General features: G+C 37.4%; 1 protein-coding gene and 1 long non-coding RNA gene across 2 annotated transcripts in view; one reads left to right on the top strand and one right to left on the bottom strand.

Moving 5' to 3' along the window:
• Window positions 1–13,815, bottom strand: part of LOC107657876 (Abelson tyrosine-protein kinase 2-like) — a 42,366-nt gene that overhangs the window by 17,302 nt on the left and 11,249 nt on the right. The window lies entirely within an intron of this gene.
• Window positions 1,283–11,902, top strand: LOC107657878 (uncharacterized). Its single transcript, XR_001630723.1, has 3 exons — window positions 1,283–1,298; window positions 1,805–1,810; window positions 11,835–11,902. It is a non-coding gene; the product is annotated as an uncharacterized LOC107657878 (long non-coding RNA).

Genomic DNA, 13,815 nt, shown 5'->3' with positions numbered 1-13,815 from the left:
GCAGGCAGATCAGCGTTAAAACGTTACAACAGACAGTAAAAATTAAGCTTTAAAGGAGACCTGTCCTTAAACTCGACCTTTTGTGAGCATAATTGCATAACTCTTCCTAGATTTTGTATGTTTCTTCTACCCTTTGCAAGCCTTAAGCCTTTCTTAACTCTAAAAGGGGCAAGCCATCAGGATCGTATTAGGAGGCATAGCCTAATACAAAGCGGTGATTTATTATTATTATTATTATTCATGTCTATATCCCCCGAGATACCCCCACACTTTTGTGAAATTAAAAATCACACATATAATTACTAGGTAGCAGCAATAATCAAAAGATAAACATTTATTAAGCAAGAACACCCATGGACCCATGGACGTTGAATTTATTTTGGTGAATAAAGCATAGTTTACAATATTACATACATTTTAACTCGTTTAACGTGCATTTTAGACATAAAAATGTAACATTTAAAAGCAGCGTTTTAATTGTATTCAACTGTTCTCTGTAATCACTTTTCGAAATAGCTCTAATTCTCGTGCCAGGGTGTCGCCGAAATCTGAGTCGATAGGCTTCTGTCACTGCGGTCAAGCCAGCCGCACTTTCTTTGTGTTGCGCGTCTAATCGCGCAGTTACGGTGACTGGGCGCGCTCGAAATGATGTAAAGACGCAGTCATAACGGCGTTTAAAAACATTACTGCATACAATGTAATTTAACCCTAAAAAGACCATAAAGCGACATCAGAATATTAATTTATTGCTATTTTCCACCAGGACATAAATAATACAATTTCATGTTTGTTTGTTTTTTAACATTACTAGATTTTATGACTTGAACATTGATTTTAATGTTTGTGAATAAATTATTTTTGTACATTAACATTTGTATTGTGCATTTATTCATGTACATCATTTATTAATGTTTATTAATGTTAGTAATAATTTTATTTATTATATATAATTTATTAACGTTATTATGTATTATTATTATTTATTTATTTTCATATTAATAGGCTATATATATATTTCATATTAATATAATATGTATTCCCCCTCTCTCTCTCTCTCTCTTATATATATATATATATATATATATATATATATATATATATATATATATATACACTGTATATTACATGTCCTGATCTGCTGTGATGTTGGAGGACCTTTACCCTCGATTCAATCGGTGACTGATCAACCATGTGTTTCTACAACATTGTTGTAGGAGCCATATTACCGTCTATATTGAGTTTATTTTAAATATTTTGGATTAAGTGTTGTTTCGTCTGGTTGTCTTGTGTGTTTGTGTGTTCGAGTCCTCTATAGGAGGTGGCACCATCGGCATATAATGGTGTTATGTCGGAGTGCCAGCAACTTTGTGGATTTTACTGAAGAGGAAGCACGAGTTAAACACTGGTCAATGGCGTTTCCCATGTGGTAGACAAACAGGAGTCTTTGCCACTACAAATGTTGTTTAGAAATGTTCACAAATTCATTAATAAACATAACTTTACGAAATCACACACATCCCTTACTGGAATAACTGCAGTTTTGAACTGTTATACATGCATGCGTGGTAAACAAGTATATTTTAACACTGCAAACATACAGCAGTTATTTCTGAAAGGAACGTCTTACCAAATGTACATCACGAAAGCACCGGATGCTCCACCGAGTAAAACACCAACAACAGCAGCACCAGCTAGAGCTACTGATGAGAAACACCTGACTGCTGAAATACAGACAAAAATACACACTGTATGTTTAACAGGACTAGATACCACAAAATATACAGACAAATAATGAAAAAAGCAGGTGTGTGTGGTTAAAATATAGAATATGATGCATAACTCACACATGACGTTTAAAGTCACAGCATCAGAGTATTTCTCTCCATGTTTATTTCTGGACTTGCACTTGTATTCTCCACTGTGATCACAGCTGATGTTTGAGATGCTGTAGATTCTTCCAGATCCTACAAACCTTCCTCCTTTAAACCAGCTGATTTCTGCAGGAGGGTTTGAATCACTGCTGCAGCTCAGAGTCACTGAATCTCCCTCCACTATTACACCAGATGGACTGATGGACACTGAGACGCTCCTGGGTGGATCTATCACAGAAAAATACAAAACATTAACAAATGTGGCATCACACACTTAAGACTTATGAATAACAGATTTCTGAGTCTCCCTCCTTTATTTCTCCAGATGGACTGATGAAGATCACAGGATTCTCTGGAGGATCTTCAGGTGTCAGGTGAAAGTATTTATATTCTGTATTTATATACATTTTTATTCATTAACAAAACACTGCATTTGTAAACAATTTCCATCTCAACCTTAGAAATTATCTTTTTTTTTCCTTTTTCTTTAAGAGACTGTTGAGAATTACGGCCCAGTATTTCATAGTATTTTCTGATTTGATGTTAATGTGATTGACAGTTAGTTTGGCTCGCCCAGAAGAGGGACAACATTTTAGTTTCTTACAGTCCTGTCAACGGCTCGCTATAGAGTTGCTTTTATTGTGTGTGTGTTCAAGAAAATTAAGAGTGTTTGTTTATATATTTTGCTTACACACTCAACAAATATTTAACTTAACAATTTAACACATTTTCCATCAATTTGGATTGCATAAATTAATAAAGTTAATGTGATTCATATGCGTCAGTCATAATTAAATAAAACAGGTAATGATTCATATAATACTTCACAAGTCCCCAGTGTTAAATAAACACTGCTCAGTGTTCATGTGTTTCCAGGATACAGAGTATTAAACTAGCATTGAAGCAGTGTTGTTAATGAAATAATTGTATGACTTATGATTTTAGAGAAAGGACAAGAGCTCCCACAAAACTGACCATTTATCAGAGATATGTAATCATGACAACATTCAAAAGCAACTTTAAAGAGGAAAAGTCAATCTGTACTCACACGTGACACTGAGACGAGCAGCAGGAGAGATGTAACTGTGTCCATGTAGAGCACAGCTGTATCTGCCTGCATCCTCTCTTCTGACTGACTGCAGCAGGAGTTGATTGTTTCCGTCTCTTCTCTCAGTTAATGGCTGTGAGTTTCTGTACCAGATGAATGTTGCTCTGTCAGTCAGAGTGCAGCTGCTTTTACATGTCAGACTGACATTATGACCCTCTGTCACTCTCTCAGGAGCCTCCACCTGAAGATCTGAACACAACACACACATTATATCTAGTGCTGCTGTCATACACTGATTATTATTCAACATAATGCACAGAAGAAGAGCTCAGCCTCATGAAAGTCACCTGTCACAGTAAGAGTCACTCCTGGATAACCAGTCCATTTTCCATCAGGTTGATCAGTGATGAATCTGAAACAGTACTTGTGTTCATCCTTCTGTGTCACATGACTCAGTCTGATGGTGCAGTTCTGCTGTTTGTCTCCCAGATACTGAAGCCTCTGACTGTATTCAGGATCCTCAGACAGATCTGGAGGCTCTTCACCCATTACAGAGTTTTTGGTCCAGAACACTTTCATGATCTGATATTCAGTAGGGTATGTATAAGTGCAGCTCATTATCACTGATGAGTTCTTTAGTGCACAGATGTGTGAAGGACTGTAACTCACATCCCAACCAGCACCAGAAACCCCTGAAACACAGAATTCAACAGGATGAAAATGTTGTTTTATCAATTATAATGGACTACAAACAGATGACACTTTTTTAATACTTTAAAACAGCAACTTGTTAGAAGAACTATAAGCTAAGTTTCTCAGAATCTATTAATGATGTGAAGTGCATCATCAGTAGCAGAAAAGCAGAAGTAAAAGCACAGAGACAAAAGAGTGAAAAAGAACATGAAAAGAACATGCTGCACTATCAAATAATGAAAAACAAGACTAAAAAAATAATCAAAGTTGATTTATTAAATACCCAATGACATCAAAATCTGGCTTTTAGTTCACGTTTACCAGATGTGAGCTCATCTATGTGCTACTGAACTCAATACATATTTAACATATTCACTTCTGAGATCATGAGCCAGAAATATTCTAGTGTTAGACAGATTTTTGGTCCAATCAGATGCTCTGAACAATGAGCACGTCCCTCCTAAACCACATGACACTGACTAGCAAATAACAGAAGACTACTGGATATTTATAAAAGGCACAAGCACTTTGACGTTTCTCACCTTAACTTCCTGTTTAAAAGGAAATATGTGAGAACAGGACAGAAGAAAGTGCTCATCAGCCGCTCATTGTGAGGCCTTAAATAAAGTCATCAGAGTGTTTGTGATGTGAATGTAACAGAGACTCACCGTGAATCATGAGCAGAAAGATCAGAGGAAGACGAGGAGCCATTCTGACCGACATCAGCGTCAAATATATCTATAATACAGCATTAATCAGCACTTATAATCATAACTTGTGCTGTATGTACATCAACCTATTCTTAACGATTATCACGTTAAGACACGTATGTTATATGAGCAATAATCATCAGTTTTCATTAAAGTACGAGTGTGTTTGTCTTACCGTGTTGAAGCTCATCAGATCAGCAGCAGCTAAATGACTGACTCTTTTAACACATACACTTGTAGACAGACTATTTGTGGTTAACACTGTTTTATACCCAGCAGTGGAAATATCAGTGTCCCTCCCTCAACAAGTGAACAACATTACTGGACTAAAATGCACATCAGTGTTGATGTCAGGAGCAGGAGATGGTGACCTCTGGTAATATTTTGAGGATTTGTACAAACACATATGAGATGTTCACAAATTAAACTGATCACTTAAAGGAAACACAAAGACAGAATAACAGAAGCTTGTAATATTGAGGACTTTGACCCCATAAAATGATACACTGTTCATTGTGAAGCTGCACTGTTATGATTTTGTTCAGTAGTTCAGGATAAAATTATCAATTATGATTTAAAAGCAGGAATATGTTGAGAAATAAGGAAGTGCTTGAATCCACAGTGAATGACTTCATCAGTTTAGATGGAGGATGTTGCACAAATAAACACACAGAGACAGAAGTGTGAAAACAGAGCAAAGAAATCAGCAATGAACCACATGCTGCACTATCAAATAACAAACACACGACATTTAAGACTATCAAGATAATCAATGTTGATTTAAAGACTCAGTGACATCCAAATGTGAGTTGTGTAGCTTTTATTTAATGTCTATAGCTCTGAGATCTTTCATGTGCTAATAAAGTCACATAAACCTCTACCATGGCAGCGTTCCACTTTTAGACACACTCTCATATACATATAGGATGCTGCATCAAACAAATTCTTAAAGGAAGAAATGTAAATAACAAATCAACTCCATAGCAGATTCCAAGTGATCCAGGGCTTAGGATGTTCCAATTCAGCCCATTGCAAGGGTTCAGCCAGTAGTGGGCACTCGTGCAACATAATCAATGACGTACATCCGAGTAAACGAGACGGAGGGAAGTTTGCGAGTGAAGGGCATAAAAAAAACGGACTGGAACGCAGCCCGGGGCTCTCCAGGACCAACATTGGCTGCCCCTGGTGTAGGCAACATCCAGCATATTGCACCACAGCACCATGGGCCACCTAGGTGTTTTCTGCTTACATGAGTAGGTGCAAACCATTTTTACTCAATCTATTGGACTGGGTCTGAGTTTGCTCTTCAGAGGACTCATCAGACAAGTCTTCTTCAGTGTCATCAAAGGAGTCGTCTTCATCTAGGAGAGCTGGATTTACACCCACAACTCCAGATTGACCCTGTGGCACATAGTCTAGGGCAGGGATCCTCAAATCTGGCCCACGGGATCCACTTTCCTGCAGAGTTTAGCTCTAACCCTAATCAAACACACCTGAGCATGCTAATCAATGTCTTCAGGATCATTAGAAAATCACAGGTAGGTGAGTTTGATCAGGGTTGGAGCTAAACTCTGCAGCGCATTGGCCCTCCAGGGCAAGATTTGAGGAACCCTGGTCTAGGGTCATCAGCATCAGATATTTCAGACTCCGAATCAGGACTAAGAATTGCCTGATCTTCCTCATCATGCAGCATCTCTACAAACATTTCAGCCATTAATCTAGAATGTCTGGGACCAGCCATACTAACACTCTAGATAAAGAGTACCCAACAAGCAGTTGATCATAATAAAAGCATTAGCAATTAATCGCAACATGAAAATTTGATACCGGCATACCCCTAATCATGTATATACTGATTATATACTGCAGCTGTCAGACAGAAACCTTGTATGTCCAAAACCATTACTTTTCAGGAACACTGACAGACAAAGGGTGACCAATAGTATTGATTTATGACAAAAAAAAAAATGAAATGTGGAGATACGAGGTTTACTCCTGACAGCAATGATATATACTTGTATATAATAACATATTATTTTGACGACCTAGCTAACCTTAGCTAGCTAGAATAGAATGCGTCAACAACAAGCTAGCTAATAGTATTGGACATGGACATGTTTCTCTTTCTCACTAATAATGGATTTCAAGGTCAAGGTAACTTTAGCCTAACATTCAAATATTATATCTAGTTATCTTTCACAATATCAAATATTTTCTGTGGTAATAAATTATAAAATAAGACTAAATGCATAAATTATACAAAAGCAGCCATGTTGAGTTGTGAAATGTGGGGCAGGTGAATAATTTTCTGCAGTAAATATGTTCCTACTTGCAAAAAATTTGCAAATATCAAAGGTTTCTATATGGGTAATTTTTGACGATGTGTGTAAAATTGATGTAGAAATACAAAAACAGTGTTTTTTTAATAAAGCAAAGAAAGGACAAATAAACAATGATTTGTGGAAATCAAAAACAAGATATTTAAAGACTATCTGGAATAATAAATGATAGAAAAACATTTCTTTCAGAGATTCAGCAAAGAAACACTCATCCATAACTGAAATAACATAGGAAATGAATACGGGTCATTTTAGACCCATGTTGTGCATTAGAAGGGTAGTGACACAAAAACTATTTTTATTCAAAAAGTAAGAAAGAAAAAATAAAAATAAAGAATTTGTGATGATCAAAAACAAGTTAATTTAAGAATTCCTGGAATTCTGAATGATTAAATTAATTTCTTGCAAAGATATAGAAAAAATAAACTCATTTGGGTCACTTTAGACCCATATTGTGCATCAAAGAGTTAACGTGACCTCTGATAGATAGACAGACAGACAGACAGACAGATAGATAGATAACGATAGACAGACAAACAGTATGAAAGAGGTGCAGACAGATAGAATAAAAAAAAAGACAGAATGACAGGCAAATAGAAGGACAGACAGATAGATCAATAGATCGCATGTGTTTGTCCTGCGTGTGCTCCTCAGCACACGTGTGCTTTCTGTATGTGTCTTTGTGTGCAGGAGTTTCGCTGCGAGACAGCTGAGGGAGAACTGTGTATGCGGTGTGAATGGCCATACTGAACGGACTGGCCTGCACGGCCTTGTCCTGATGGGAGTCTAGCGCAGCTGTTGTGCTGGGCTTAGGCCAGGCTTACAGCAGTTGCACCAGCACCACTGTACTCTGGGGCTGCTCTCAACTAACATGGCTTATGAACTAGAGATGCACCGATCGACCGGCCATGGACTGGAATTAGCCGATTTTCCGCATGATCGCCTGGACCGGCCAGTCAGTCTACCGATTCTGAGCCGGTCTGTTTTGACGACACACTTACGGCGACTGATAGTGTATTAATGTCGTGCCAGATGAGGCTCGCGCAGCCTGAGTGAGTGTGTGAGAGAGACTCGTGCAGAAACCAAAACTAATGAGCACAACAGCTGACACAGAAATTTATAGATGTATACTGCGGCAGTTAAAAAGGAATTTAGACTATAATATATGATTTTGGTAAGCAACATTGCACGACCAAGATGTTTCCGCGAATATCAACACGACTGCAATGTGACACTGATTTTATACAGTAGTAGTACAATAAACAAGAAGTTAAAATGAAGTGACTGACATTTTAGAAACAATATTGACTCAATTGCCCGTTCGCAAACCACAGATGTCTCTCCGTGGCCACTAGGGCTGCCATAGACCGCCCAATTGCTCTGGCGGTCTTTGTGGCCCGGAGTGACAAATCTGTGGCTCTACGCAATTCAGCGATGTACTGCGGAACTGAATGAATCCACGTTTTTGAATGAATCAAGCGAGTCAACGATTCAGTAACCCATTCATGAAGATAGTCAATTGCCTCGTTTCTGAATGAATCAGCCGTTTGAACGAATCTGTTGAATGAAGGAAATGACTCACTCATTAAGACAGTCATTTGCCGCCACCTACTGGTGGTTTGGTTTCATATATATCATTGCATTTTTTTTCCAACATTTCTTATTTGTATGTTTGAAAATATTTGAAACAATATTATAAAATGCAATTACATTTGCAATTTTGCGATGTAAATGCATTTTTGGCACCTCAGCTTCATCAAACAGTCTGTGTAAATACATTTAATGCCACTTCAGATAAAGCTTCTGTGTTTGCTGCAGTGGAAAGATGGAGTTTGTTGATGCTGATTTCATTTGAATGGTAGCAACTCTACAGTTTCTTATTATTTTAACTGAATTAATTGAAACAATGTAAGAATTTGATGTGAAAGATGACATTTTATAAGGTTAGTAAAAAAAACTAGGGGTGCTCTGATTGATCGGCTACCGATCACTATCGGCCGATAATCACGTTGGGATGTTTGATCGGCGGTCTCTAAAAAGGCCCATCTCAAAAAAACGATCTCAAGCTGCCGTCAGTGGTTTGGCATAACATGCAGCGTCACCGTCTCAGTCTCTGTCCGGCGCAGGTAAAATAATTATAATGCTGAAGGTGAGGTACTCTCCTCTTCATTAAATAACTTATAAAGTAATTTGAAAACCTTGTGTGAGACGTAATTTTACAAACAGCATGAGTGAATCACTGCACGCGCTCTCTTTCTCTCTCAAAATACGCAAATGGCTTCAAATCACCATATCGCGCCTATCTATAAGCGGGCTGCACACTGCACAGTTGACACAGGAATTGTCACTTGCACAATCGAGGCATTGTCACATCGTCACTAAGATTTCAATGCAAAAGAAAAGTAGTAGAGCTGACTATTTTTGTCAATGGTAAGTTTGTGATAACGTAAGAAAAATAGTTTAAATGTTAAATACATTTAATGCCACTTCAGATAAAGCTTCTGTGTTTGCTGCAGTGGAAAGATGGAGTTTGTTGATGCTGATTTCATTTGAATGGTAGCAACTCTACAGTTTCTTATTATTTTAACTGAATTAATTGAAACAATGTAAGAATTTGATGTGAAAGATGACATTTTATAAGGTTAGTAAAAAAAACTAGGGGTGCTCTGATTGATCGGCTACCGATCACTATCGGCCGATAATCACGTTGGGATGTTTGATCGGCGGTCTCTAAAAAGGCCCATCTCAAAAAAACGATCTCAAGCTGCCGTCAGTGGTTTGGCATAACATGCAGCGTCACCGTCTCAGTCTCTGTCCGGCGCAGGTAAAATAATTATAATGCTGAAGGTGAGGTACTCTCCTCTTCATTAAATAACTTATAAAGTAATTTGAAAACCTTGTGTGAGACGTAATTTTACAAACAGCATGAGTGAATCACTGCACGCGCTCTCTTTCTCTCTCAAAATACGCAAATGGCTTCAAATCACCATATCGCGCCTATCTATAAGCGGGCTGCACACTGCACAGTTGACACAGGAATTGTCACTTGCACAATCGAGGCATTGTCACATCGTCACTAAGATTTCAATGCAAAAGAAAAGTAGTAGAGCTGACTATTTTTGTCAATGGTAAGTTTGTGATAACGTAAGAAAAATAGTTTAAATGTTTTGACACTTGCTTGAGCAACTTAATATATAAATCTAGAAGTAAATTCAAAAGTAAAAAGCATTGAATAATTTGTTGCTTATATTTATTGTGTTTAAACATGTCTGTGAAAGACTGTATTACTGTACTGTGTAAAAAAAGAATTGCAATGCTGAAAAAGCATTTTCAGTGACAATGTTTGGATTTGAAATCAAAATAATGGATAAATGTTGTGTTTGTGGTAAACAGCCACGGATCAGTAGCGGACTCCTGTGTGAAAGCACAGTCCGTGCTGCTTTCCCTCTCACAAGAGTCAACTAAGAGGGGAATTCCCCCCATTTTCAAAAATGAAATTCAGGCCCTGAATAAATGTCTAAAAATCTGATCTGAAAAAATCCTGATTGGAGTAACACTATAAATAGTTATAAATGATAAAAAGAAGGCTTTAAAAAGATCAGTATCGGTGATCGGTATCGGCAGATGTGCATCTCTATTATGAACAGAACATCCTGATCTGAAAGGCCTTTAAACATCTATTCCTTCATGATCAATATAACTTCAAACTGCACATTGAGTTTTAGCACCAAGTCCAGGTTAACAAAAAATAGGCCCAATAGGCCCAATATTCAAATTATAGTATTTTTCCTAAATAAATTAGCTATAAATAAAACACTAGAAACTTAAATCAGTTGTTTAAAATACTAAAAGTGACTTTAGGAATCACAATGTAAAAATTTAAAATAACAATTCCAGGCAAAATACTATGCGTTACACTTTAGTCCACCCCATTTAAGAATAATTACACCAAATTACGACCATTTCACACAAAAATCACACCATTCACAGGATGTTTTGTAAAGTTTGTCTGAGTAAGGAGGACTAAACAAGACCCCCTCTTGTATAGCGATGGGTCAACAGTCTCAACTCCTCCCCCGAAATCCAATAAACCAGACACCTCACCTGCCCATCACCAGCTCTGGAATTCATCCAGTGTTATTTTATATTTGATTACTTTAATTTCTGTAGTCTTCATTGTAAAAATTAAATACAGATTAATGCTTACTATTAAAGTTATAAAACGTATTCAGTCAAGAGCGGAAAATGATTTTCTTTGTCTTTTGTTCTTTGATTAACGTGACAGCATAAATATTGGACTGCGGTCCCTTTAAGAGTCCCTTTAATACTGTTACACAACATGCATTCTCTTTCTCAACTATTTAACGTTCCAAAACTGACTGTGTTTAACTGGATACTCGCCAAGACGGGCATTTTGACATAATTTTGTATGTATTTGAACGTTTTAGCGCAGTTAGCCACTCATTTTGGTATTTGTGGCTCACTAGCTGTTTGAGACTGAGCGTGGATTTTGCGCTTCAATAATATAGATCAGTGATGGCGTGCGCACGTTTGGTATAAGCGCGAAACCTGCGGGAATGACTATAATGCGCAATACAAGCACTATTTAACCGGAGTGAATGAGACGTGTGTTAGAGAGAAGGGGTCGTCGGAGAGAAGGGAGTGAGAATGCGCGGCTGATGTTATTGCCTGTGCCGCTGGTAACAAAACGGATCGGCTCGAAATTGGATAGAAGTGAGACTGACCGACCGAAACACCGATCCGGGCCGATCATGAGGAAAATCGGCCGATTCCGATCCCTGGGCGATCGATCGGTGCATCTCTAGTGCCAGGTATCCCGTCAGGGTGCTAATTGCCTGCGTTCATAGCCTGAGTATAGATAGGCAGACAGTTATTTCCATGAAACGAACTAATGAACTCATTTCTGAGTCACCAAAAAGAATAAAAAATGCAAAACTGACTGTTTTTGAACAGGATTCACCAAACTCTCACATTCTGCCAGATAGTCCCATTCCAAACTCGTGCAATTAGTTGAGCTAATAGTGTTATTGTTGGGCAAACAGAGTCACATTTCAATAACACCACAGCGTTAACTTCTTAGTGGGAATCACTAATGAGTGGATAAACTTTACATTTCATGGTGAACTACTCCATTAACTGGGATAGAAGAAAGTAGAGCTCGACCGATAGTGGATTTTACTGATACCGATAGCTAAGTTGGACCACACTGGCTGATACCGATTAATAGGGATGTAACGATTTACCACGAGCCGGTTGAAAATCGATTCAAATATGTGACGATTCAAATCGGTTGAGATGCTAAACAAATCGCGATTCAGTTAGGGGTAAGAGTTTATATGAATGCATGTCTGCGGGGAACTTACTGTCTTTAGAAAAGTTTAGATGGTATTTTTTCTTTTCATCTTGCCTCTGTATAATGCATATTAAAGTTCATAAGTGCAGCACTGTTTTGTTTACAGCGGAAACCAAGGAAACGCTTTAAGCGCCACCTGCTGGCAGAGGGTGCATCTGCGTTTCGTTCAGCTCAGCTTTCATGCAGATATTTTTTATGTATAGTTTCACAAAACTGAAGTCAAATCATTCTGTTTTTGCTTCAAATTTCGAAATTATACAACCTAATTTAGATTAAAAACTGTTCATGTTGCATGTATGCAGCATCTTTGTTTGGATCATGATTAAAATGCAGTGGTTGCCTCTAATTTTAAATGGAAAGAGCACAGACAAAGCCTTATTGTGTTTATATGAAGATATATTTTTTATTTGTGTTACTTATTTGATTTGGGGCTTGTTTTAAAATTTCAATTTAGTTTTGTTATTTACATTTACATTAGCCTATATTTAAATTTTGTTATTTAGCAGACGCTTTTATCCAAAGCGACTTACAAATGAAGACAACAAAAGCAATCAAAACCAACAAAAGAGCAATAATATGCAAGTGCTATATTAGTATATTATTATAGTGTTATATTTCAATTTCACAAAGAAACGTGCAGCATTTTGTCCAAGCAATAATAAAGGACACATTTAATTTATAATTTGTCTTAAATCTCATTTTGTACAACAAAAAAAAAATCGTGAATCAAATCGAATCATGAAATCAAAATCGTGAATCGAATCGTGAGTTGAGTGAATTGTTACATCCCTACCGATTAATCAACCGATAGTTTTTAAAATGGATACTGAACGAAAACCAAAGTAGTGATTTACTATTACTACATTATGTTGATCATTAAAGTAAGTTCATAGTTTATTAACGTTGACAAACTTTAAAATTTAAAAATGTATTAGCAATAGTAAATGTTGAAATTAACACACTTTAACAAGGAACAATACATATACAGCTTTCATTAATCTTAATGTTACAAATGGGCTCTTTTTGTAAAGTGTTACCATTTAATTTCAATAGTCATGCTTAAAGATGGCCATCTTTAAATATCTACACAAAGGCCATAGCATTGAAATTACATACATATGAATATTGTATGTGTACCGTCACACTTTACTTGCTTCTGTTAGAAGAACACTTGATGATTATCTAATCAAAATGACAAAATACGTTCGTCACACACTGGGTAAAAGCGCAGCGCTGCATGGACAACTCACAGGTATCACACACACGAACGTGACGCGTTCAATTCAAGTGGTGGTCTAAAACGGTTTATGTAATCACCAAACGAACATAAGTTTACTTCAAGAATAGGCTTGCCGCGATAGACGGTGCTGACGGTGATACCGGTCTAAAGCCGCAACACCGTTAAGCCGGTTACATCACTTGCCCACTGCGTCACCGACCCCCACCGTTGTTTTGATTTTTTATAGTAAGAAAAATCATTTAGTTCAGTAAAAGAAGTAAAATGCGCATGCCGCTTTTAAACTATTTCAAAGTGAAGGAAAGCGAGGAAAAGAGGGAAAATTCAAACGAACTAAAAACGAACAATTCCTTTACTCCGAGTTGCCGCTATTTGAAAGTGAAAGTAAAATGCGCACGCCGCTTTTACAAGCTATTTAAAAGCGAAGGAAAGCGAGGAAAAGATGGAACGGCCCCGCGGTGATGTCACACATCGATTAACCGGTGGGAAAATTTCCTCACCGTCACAACCCTATTCAAGAATAGCCTTAGCTTTAACGATAGC

Source organism: Sinocyclocheilus anshuiensis, unplaced genomic scaffold (genome assembly GCF_001515605.1).
Source record: "Sinocyclocheilus anshuiensis isolate Anshui unplaced genomic scaffold, SAMN03320099.WGS_v1.1 scaffold107, whole genome shotgun sequence".
Taxonomy (NCBI): domain Eukaryota; kingdom Metazoa; phylum Chordata; class Actinopteri; order Cypriniformes; family Cyprinidae; genus Sinocyclocheilus; species Sinocyclocheilus anshuiensis.
This window is presented reverse-complemented; position numbering and strand designations above follow the sequence as displayed.